This window comes from Herpailurus yagouaroundi, unplaced genomic scaffold (genome assembly GCF_014898765.1).
Source record: "Herpailurus yagouaroundi ecotype Mexico unplaced genomic scaffold, PumYag 29, whole genome shotgun sequence".
NCBI classification, from domain to species: Eukaryota; Metazoa; Chordata; class Mammalia; order Carnivora; family Felidae; genus Herpailurus; species Herpailurus yagouaroundi.
The window spans coordinates 33,689,158-33,698,716 of record NW_024412377.1 but is presented as its reverse complement, the minus strand read 5'-3'; the positions used below and the strand labels follow the sequence as shown (position 1 = coordinate 33,698,716).

Below are 9,559 nucleotides of genomic sequence, written 5' to 3'. Positions count from 1 at the left end.
AAAAATGTGAAAAATTCAAAGATAAAAATATCTACATATACACACATACACATAGATGCACACATGCATAAATATACTTGTGTATAAGCACACACACATATACCCCTATAAAGCAACACTCATCTAATTCCGTATTTTATATAATATATATATTCCATAGTATGTATGGAAACATATATGTGTGTATACATGTAAATATGTATTGCATTTAATATGGAATTTTATCAATGTTATTATGTGAGTGTGTGTGTATATATACGTACATATGCATATACAGTATGTGTGTATATATATATATATATATATATACACACACACAATATATATATACACACTATATATATATATAGTGTATATATATATACTATATATATATATAAAGAATATATATATTATATACATATAAAGAATATGTGGTGTGTGTATATATATAGTATATATATATAAAGAATATGTGGTGTGTATATATATATGTGTGTACCACATCTCATCTCTCAAAAATAATGAAATCTTGCCATTTGCTATGACATGGATGGAGCTAGAGTATATTATGTTAAGTGAAATAAGTCAGTCAGAGAAAGACAAATACCATATTATTTCATTCATATGTGGAGTTTAAGGAACAAAACATACGAATGTAGGGGAAGTGACGGGAAGAGAGAGAGAAACAAACCATAAGAGATTCTTAACAACAGACAACAAACTGAGGGTTCAGGGAGGGAGGTGTGTGGGAGATGGGCTAAATGGGTGATGGGTATTAAGGAGGGCACTTGTTATGATGAGCCTTGGGTGTTATATGTTATATGAATCACTGAATTCTAATCCTGAAATCAATATTACACTATATGTTAACCAAATAGTATTTAAATAAAAATTTGGAGAAAAAATAAAGCCAGAAGATAAAGAGGAAGGTGTTACCATTTTGAAGTGTTAACCATTGAGCTCCAGTCAGTCCACTATGATTCAGTCACTTGAACGCCTAGCCTTGGCAGTTCGAAATCAGAGAACAAAGGTAACAAATCCTTGACTTTCAAGTTGCAAATCAACAGTACAAAAAAGGGGCAGAAAATATTTAGAAGATTCAAGTCCCCTTCCCAACACACATACACAGATTCCCAAACTATGTAAAGATTCCACAGGGTAGAGTATAGAGACAGGGAAAATGATTGGAGTACTGGAATTGGATTGTAGACACTAAACAACCTGCCTGGGCAGTTCTTTGTGTCATACAATATCACACAGACTAGTGAGAAACAGGGAGCAGCTGGGAGGAGAGTCAGTGGTTGTATCATGTTTTAGGTGCTTAGAGACATTTTAGTCTGCATATACTGAGAACTGCATAACACCTGCTCTGAAGCACTGCCTTAGTTGTCCTTCTCACTGATGATAGACTCTGTGGGAGTCCATCAAGAATGATGCATATGTGCTTTCAAAACTTGCTTAACTCCCATCCTACCTACCTTATATAGAATAATTTCCCTTTCAACGGTTATGGACCCTTATATCTCCTTGAAAGAAAGGGTAGAGCTCTGAGTAAATGATAGTGGTACAGGAAGGAAAGAAAACCTGACCTAGGACATGATATGTATAATAAGTTCAAGATCTCCCATCCATCTAGAACAGTGTTGGAATGGCAATCAGCTTAGTTGTGTAGCCATTATAACATAATTAGAAAGCTTAAAGTGCTAAAAGCAAAAAGTCCGAGTACCACATATTAGAAAGTTGAGCACAGATTCTGTGGAGAATTTTGTAGAAAAAATATAACAATATCAATGTTTAAGTAATGAAATTCATACAGGGCTATTTTGGATAGAAGGACTAAAAGAGACCCTCTACAACAAAGCAATGTCATAAGGACCATTCCTAGAAGACTGTTAAACTTAGACACATCTATAGATACAAAGCACAAAGTCCCAGGGCACAGCAGAGTAGGGGTCACAGTCAGTAGCATTAAGAGATTGGAAGAAATCAGGACAAATAACTGGGGCCCAGAGGTCTGGAAAGGGATCCAACCCTGATAATCCAACACTGAATTATCAAAACAAATCCCCTGAAAAGATTTTTAAACCATCTGCCCAAATTTATTCTTGCAGCTCTAATTACAGACTTGTCTCCTCTGGGATCAGGAGGGAAAACAGAAAGAAACCAAGCTAGTATGTCTAGTCTCTAAAATCTCCACAAGGATCAGTTATGCATCTTTGATAGGCCTGTGTCAATACTTTGCTCTTCATTAAAAGAGGTCAGCTAAATGAAAGATAATGGAACTCCCATGACCTATTGACTTTGTTGCATCATCAACTAAAATTATCCCTTAGCCAAAATGTGACCAATTTCTTATTATTCACACAGCACCCAGTAGACTCCGGATTTTTGGAATTCTAAATGTCTTAGCAATAATTTAATTCAATGCCACAATGTCTCATTGTTCTCTAGTGAGAATCATCTCCATGTGATTCTTCTCAAGCCCATTATTCATTCTTTTCCTTTCCTTCTGGTTGTTCTTTCTCTTCTCCATGGCAACTTCAAATTATTAAGTTTCTCATGGTACCAAATACGGGCAAATGGCTAGAAATGGAAAACTGTCTTGTGTGGATTTTGTTTCATGTGTAAATACTCACCAGAGAGTAGGCTCCTATCACCACCCAGTTCTAGAAATATTTGAGATTAGTCTACTGTGTGTTGATTCCATTCAACCAGTGGACTCACTGTTTAAGTGCAAAAAGATAAAATACTATATAGTTTTGCAATAGTATTAGTGTCTAATGAGTTAGGCCATCTAAAATACATGTTCGTTAGCTCCAGGTGAAAATGAATGTTGCATTAGAACCATTTGCACCACCCACCTATGAAAGCTTGATAGATAAACCAAGTGACTGGGGACTCACTTAATCTATGAGTGTTTGCAATATGAAAATTTTCTCAGGTGTAACACCTATCTATGGATTATTTTGAATACTGCATTTAAGAAATGTGGTATTTTTCTATTTAAGAAATAGAAAAATTAATATAGATTTCTGCCCCTGAGGAGTTTCCAAATTTACAATCTTGGGGTATAGACAATGCTTTTAAGTAATTTTAATACAAGTCAGTTTCAGCTCTTTACAGGTTACAAGATGTTTAGAATCTAAAGTCAATTTCTATGTAGTAAAATATATACATCTCCAAAATATATCTTGAAAATCTCTTAAATTATCCAAAGTAATATATATATATATAAATTTAACTTACACTGTTATAAAATACATAGTGTACATTTTAATATGAAACATAATAAAGAACAAACATGCAAAAGCTGTTTAGATTATAGTATGTTTCATGTTATTTCATATAAAGTAACTGCTGTGTGGCTTAAGTGTTTACATCATAATACAGTTTCTTGCATATACATAAGCATTTACATTATAGCAACATTTTTTCCAGTCCTAATGATATTTAAACATATATGTGTGACTTTTATAAGTCCTATATATTCAATAATTTCTGCTATTTTGTTGATTATTCAGTTCACTATTATATATATTATTTTCAAACTTTTAGCTCTTTTTTAAAATTTTTAACCCTCTGAAAAAGACTTCAAATTTTCTTTACTTCTCAAAGTCATTGTACTTCTAGTTTATTTACTTCTAAAAAAATTATCCATTTGTTCTTACATGTGGTTTTTTGTTTGTTTTTTCTTTTGTCTCTTACTTAAAGGCAATGTTTCCTGATTGTGAATTTAAATTTTCCAAAGATATTAAAATAAAATTCTTCAACTAAAATAGGGCTTCAGCAAGCATGACTGCTCCAAATCTATAAGAATGTTTTGTATGATCTGGGTATAATTTGTTAGGGGCATTAGAGGAAAGGAATAGGTGATAAAACAACTTGGAAATGACCATTTCACAAACAGGTATTTACAGAAATACAGAAAGCCAAATCACAAGCAATGTGGTAAAGGCTAGATAGATGGCAAAATGCTCAGCTATTGTTTTTGCCAACCCAGCATCCAATCCCTCTTCTGAAAACAGTATCATATTTTCACTTGAAGAGTTCTCCCTCCTTCACTCACAGTCCATGTAGTTTGAAGGCTCTAAGAAGAGCCTATGTGCCAGGTCTGGCCAATTCAAGCACTGCCTCTCTGCACAGACAATGTGGAGCCTGCTTGAGATTCTCTCTCTCTCTCTCTCTCTCTCTCTCTCTCTCTCTCTCTCTCCCTCTCCCTCTCCCTCTCCCTCTCCCTCTCCCTCTTTCTCTGCCCCTCCCCTACTCATGCATGTGCTCTCTCTCTCTCTCTCTCAAAATAAATAAATTATAAATAGCTACTAGCTAGCTAGCTAGCTAGATAGATAGATCTATCACTGCCTCCTTCAGGCCACAAAGGTTGGTATCAGGATGAGCATGTAACCCAAGACAAAATGAAAGGTTAAGTCTGTTCTTGGCTCAACTCCAAAATTTGTCCAATTCTATCTTTATTTAAGTTCCTTAAAGTTGTGGTAATTTTTTCTTGTCCTTTGAAAAGAATAACTGTATTAACTGTCCAATCTATCTCATAAAATTCTTCTAAGGATGAAATTAGTTTAATATACAACTTATAAAAATGATGCATTATAAAAGCATATATAAAAGCATATGCAATTATGACATTCATAATTAAAATCATAACATACATATCTTACCCATATCATGCTGTTATAAAAATAAGATGTAAATGTTCTTTGAAAAACAAAATGCAATGTATAAACACAAGGTGATGGTGATAACATCATAGCAGGTTTGCTATTAAGCACCAAGGCATGAGTTCACTGAAACTGGAATAAACTCGTATTATCTGAGCCCACTGATCCATTTATTTTTAAGTATTTATTGAACATTACCATGTTCCAGGTACATTCACTGGGTCACACAAAGGCTATACTGGGATATATATTGTATCACACATATATCAAGAAGATAAAAATGCTATTTAACATACACATGTTCTCCCATCACACATACACAAAAGCAAAGTATCTAAAGGACTATAGCTGTTTCTGCCTTCTAAGGGTATTAATCATATCAGGGAAAAAAATCCTTGAATAAATATCTGAGTTGGGCAATCATTAAGGAAAATGCTCTCATTTGAAGTTTCTATCCATGTTTTCTACTGGTAAATTATACAGTCATCAAGGGTAAGCTCTTTATTTATCAGAAAACTTTAATAAGTTTGGAGATATAACAAGTAGGGCCACAGTTCAGATTCAGATCATCACAGTAAGAGCCACTCTTAAATGTGGCAGGCAATGCCCTAAGTCCTGTACTACAATGCCTCACTGAAAGCACATAAGACAACTCTTCCATACTCTCACCATAGAGAATAACCAGAGCATCGTCATTAAACAGCTTGAAAGTGACAAAGCTTACACTTGAACATGTGCTCTAGCAGCCTGGCCCCTAACCAGTACATGAGATTGCCTCCTTAGGGGTTAAAGGAAGCAGAATCTTGTTTTATCAAGTCAGAGGGCCTGATTTTTTTTGAGAGGCAGTAGAGAGGAAGTGTAAGAACAGAAACCCACTAATATGGCCAGACTATTGAGTTCCACGTGAAAAGATACCCAGTCAAAATTATTTAGTGGCAGGTATGACTGACGAGATTTTAAAAAAGAACAATTTTACTGAAATTTAATGAATATACCATTCAGTTCATCCACTTAAAGTGTGTGATTTACAAAAAGACAAAAAGTAACAAGTATTGGCAAGGATATAAAGAAAAAGGAACCCTTATACACTGGTGGTAGGAATGTAAACTGGTACAGCCACTGTGAGTATGAAGGGTCCTCAAAAAACTAAAAATAGAAATACCATATTATCCAATAATTCCACTACTGGGTATTTCCCAAAGAAAACAAAAACACTAATTTAAAAATATATATGCACCACTATGTTTATTACAGCATTATTCAAAATAGGCAGGATACAAAGGCAGCCCCCCCCCACACACACACACAGTGGACTATACACAGACATTAAAAAGGATGAAATCATGTCATTTGAGACAACGTAGATGGACCTAGAGGATATTATGCTAAATGAAATAAGCCAGACTGAGAAAGGCAAATGCCATATGATTCCACTCATATGTGGAATAGAAGAAGAAGAAGAAGAAGAAGAAGAAGAAGAAGAAGAAGAAGAAGCAGCAGCAGCAGCAGCAGCAGGAGGAGGAGGAGGAGGAGGAGGAAGGGGAGTGGAGGGGAGAGGGAGGGGCAGGAGGAGGAGAAGAAAAAAAAACGAATAAACAAAAAAGCAGAATCAGACCTATAAATACAGAGAACAAACTTATGGCTGCCAGAGGAAAGAAGGGTGGGGAGGGAGGGAAAAATGGGTAAAGGGGAGTAGGAAATACAAGCCCCCAGTTGTGGAATGAATAAGTCACAAGAATAAAAGACACAGCATAAGGAATACAGTCAATGATACTGTAATAGTGATGTAATGGGACAGATGGTAGTTATACTTGTCATGAATACAGAACAATGTATGAACTTGTCAAATCACTATGTTGTACTCCTGAAACTAATGTAACATTGTGTGTCAACTACACTAAAATTTAAAAAATTAAATAAAGTGTTAAGATTTGGTGGTTTTTATTATATTCACAAAACTACACAATGATCTCCAGAATCAAATTTAAAACATTTTCATATCCCAAAAAGAAACCCCATTCTGAGATGGAGTGACACATATTGCAAACCAAGGATCCACTCTCCATCATGTTTAGGTCATAGAAAATCACGGTAAATCAGCTTCCATATGAAGGACAGTAACATCTTATATCTGTAATTTGCATCATGCTTTAAAATATGTGTTCACATGTATAACTTCACTTGGTACTGCTGATGCAACCCTGTGCTGTTGTCAGTGGAATATTGTCCACACTTTATAAATTAAAACTCAGAAATATTATATGATGGCATTAACTCCTCACAGAGGAGAACCTAAAATCCAGCTCTCTTGATTCCAAATCCTATAAATCTTGTAACTTTTTTATTGATAATGTTTTATAAATTATAGATAAGCCAAATATATCCATCTCTGAAATCCAATAACTTCAAAAAACTCTCCCATGGCTCAAAAAGTAGTCAAACTTACAAATTTTTATCTGAATACCTATGTTATTTCTTTTTCTATCACTGCTAGCCATCATGATGTCACTATACAAATGAAACACTTATTCATCCCTTTTCCCACTTATTAAGTGTCATTTAAAAAGTCTGGAGTTTGTGGTATTATGATTGTTACCATGGTAATGAACTGCAATATCAAACTCTATTCATAAATCATCTGTAAGTAAAGCAAACAAAAGAACAAGACTAAACACTGAGAGTTTTTTTTACTTAGAACCCATATTTAATAATAATAAAAATGTGTGCAAAAATTAAATTCAACATTTACTACATGCCTAGTATATACCAGGCTTTGCACCAGTTTCTGGTAATATAGAAACAAATGATACCAGTTTAGAGCCATTAGCACAAATTACTTTTTCAGCAGTTTGCTCTTTCAACTAAGGCTATGGTTGAGTTTGCCACTATCTTGTTTCGATATGTAAGCTAATAAACTAAAAATATAGGATACAACCAACCAATCATTCATCTTTAAAGACAATGCTATTAGTGCTCACTTTGGCAGCACATATACTAAGATTGGAACGATACAGAGAAGATTAGCATGGCCCCTGCACAAGGATGACACGCAAATTCGTGAAGCGTTCCATATAAAAAAAAAAGAAAACAAAGATAATGCTATTAAATAATACTTAAATCCACTTAAGTATTTAATGAATTTTAAATCCATTAAAAATTTTCACAATGTGTTTTTCCATTTAAAAAACAGGTTATAAAATAGTGTTTATAGTGTGATTATAATTTTCTTCTCTAGATTTTATTGTGTTCACCTAAAATGACATGATTCAGAGTTGAAGAATGCATTTGCTTTTTAAAAATCAACACACTAAAAATTTAGTAGCTGATAGAATGATATAACTGGAAGTCTTCAAATCTGGCAGCAGAAAGAATAGAAAACGCTTCTTGCTGAAAAGACCTCACCTTAAGCAATTTTCCACTAGATTATTTGATGGACTATTTGGAATTTTCCATTCCATTTATTTGATGAAGGCTCTTCAAGAGTCCCAGTCAATTAAAAACAAAGAAACAAGAAAGAAAAAACAACCCCAACACACTTTCAGTTCAAATCTGAAAACATTTTCCCAGTAAATCAAGCTGCCATTGTAATGAATTCCTTCATGTAAACTTTCTAATTGGCTATCTTACCAAGAAAAGAGTTTTTTCCCCGAGACCAAGCCTGGCTCCGAAGAGCCCCACCAATGCTTCCTTTTCATAGCAACAGGGCTGAGAAATGTTTGCTCCAGGATCACAGCATTGAGTAGAAGACACTATTCTGACTCTTCCGCTGTCCTCAAGTTTCCTTTTAAGAATGGAAGGTAAAGGTAAAAGATAGGCTGGGTTCAAGAGTTCTAATAGAGAAAGAGCAGACCCTTGACTTCAGACCCTAAGTTCTCAGACCCACTAAAAGTTTATAAACCATCATTACTCATGAAACCCACATAAACAAAGACTATTTATACTTTCATTTCACAGGTAGGGATAGGACTGACTGCTAAATCTAATATTAGTGTAAATAAACCAACTGTGTACTATGTTCCAACAGTACATAAATAACTAGAGAAAAATCTAAATGAAACAGTGTTTTATTTATTATATAGGAGGAGGGATATTTCTTCCTAAGAGAAAATGGAAAGTAAAGGTATATAGACTATTTTTTAAAAACTGAGGAACATCAAACAATGTATGTTCTTAAAAACTATAAATTAGGAGATAAAGTCACCTGCTAAGAGTATGAAGGCAGCGCTAGGGTTGAAGTTAAGGAATTCAGGGGAGAGCAAAAAGCTTTAGAATAACTAGAAAACAGGAATTGTCAAATAGCTATGAAAATCCATTTGAGTTTGAATAGCAGGAATCTGAAGAGACCAATCAGCATGGTTTAGTAATTTCTCAACCAATGTTCAGGAGCCCAGAGGAGCAACTAAAAGATGTATTTTTGGGTAAGCTAATCAGACCTGAACTTTTCGAAGGAGAGCCCCGAAGACTGTCAAGGAGGGAAAAGACTGGGAAGTCTAGGGGGGTATCATCAACCTAATCCTATGCTAAGAGTAGGCTCAAGCTTTAACAGAAAGCAATCAGGTAATTAGGAGAACATAAAGGGTTAGTAACTAAACTGCCACTTCTGTAGGCAGAAAGGAGTTGGTAGATAGTAAGTATGTTGTGGTCAGAGTTACAAAGTCTATGGTTATAAAATACTGGAGAATAGCTATAGTGAAGCTAAGCTCCAGGGTGTCATTATGGGAGGCTTATGTAGAGCTAAAAGTCAGTGGTTTAGTAGGGGCTGAGGAATTGTAAGGGTGAGATATTAGTAGGCACATTAACTAAAATGTTAACTCACCCAGGATGATGATGAAGCAGAGAGCTACTTTTTGACTAACCTATTTAGTCAATCCAAAGAATTTGAATTTTGTGCTGGAGATGTGGTG

General features: G+C 34.7%; 1 non-coding gene across 1 annotated transcript; it reads left to right on the top strand.

Annotated features, from left to right (window-relative positions):
- The first annotated feature begins 7,625 nt into the window (after nucleotides 1–7,625).
- Nucleotides 7,626–7,732, top strand: LOC121017214 (U6 spliceosomal RNA). The gene has a single exon (XR_005784670.1). It is a non-coding gene; the product is annotated as a U6 spliceosomal RNA (small nuclear RNA).
- Nucleotides 7,733–9,559: the final 1,827 nt, after the last annotated feature.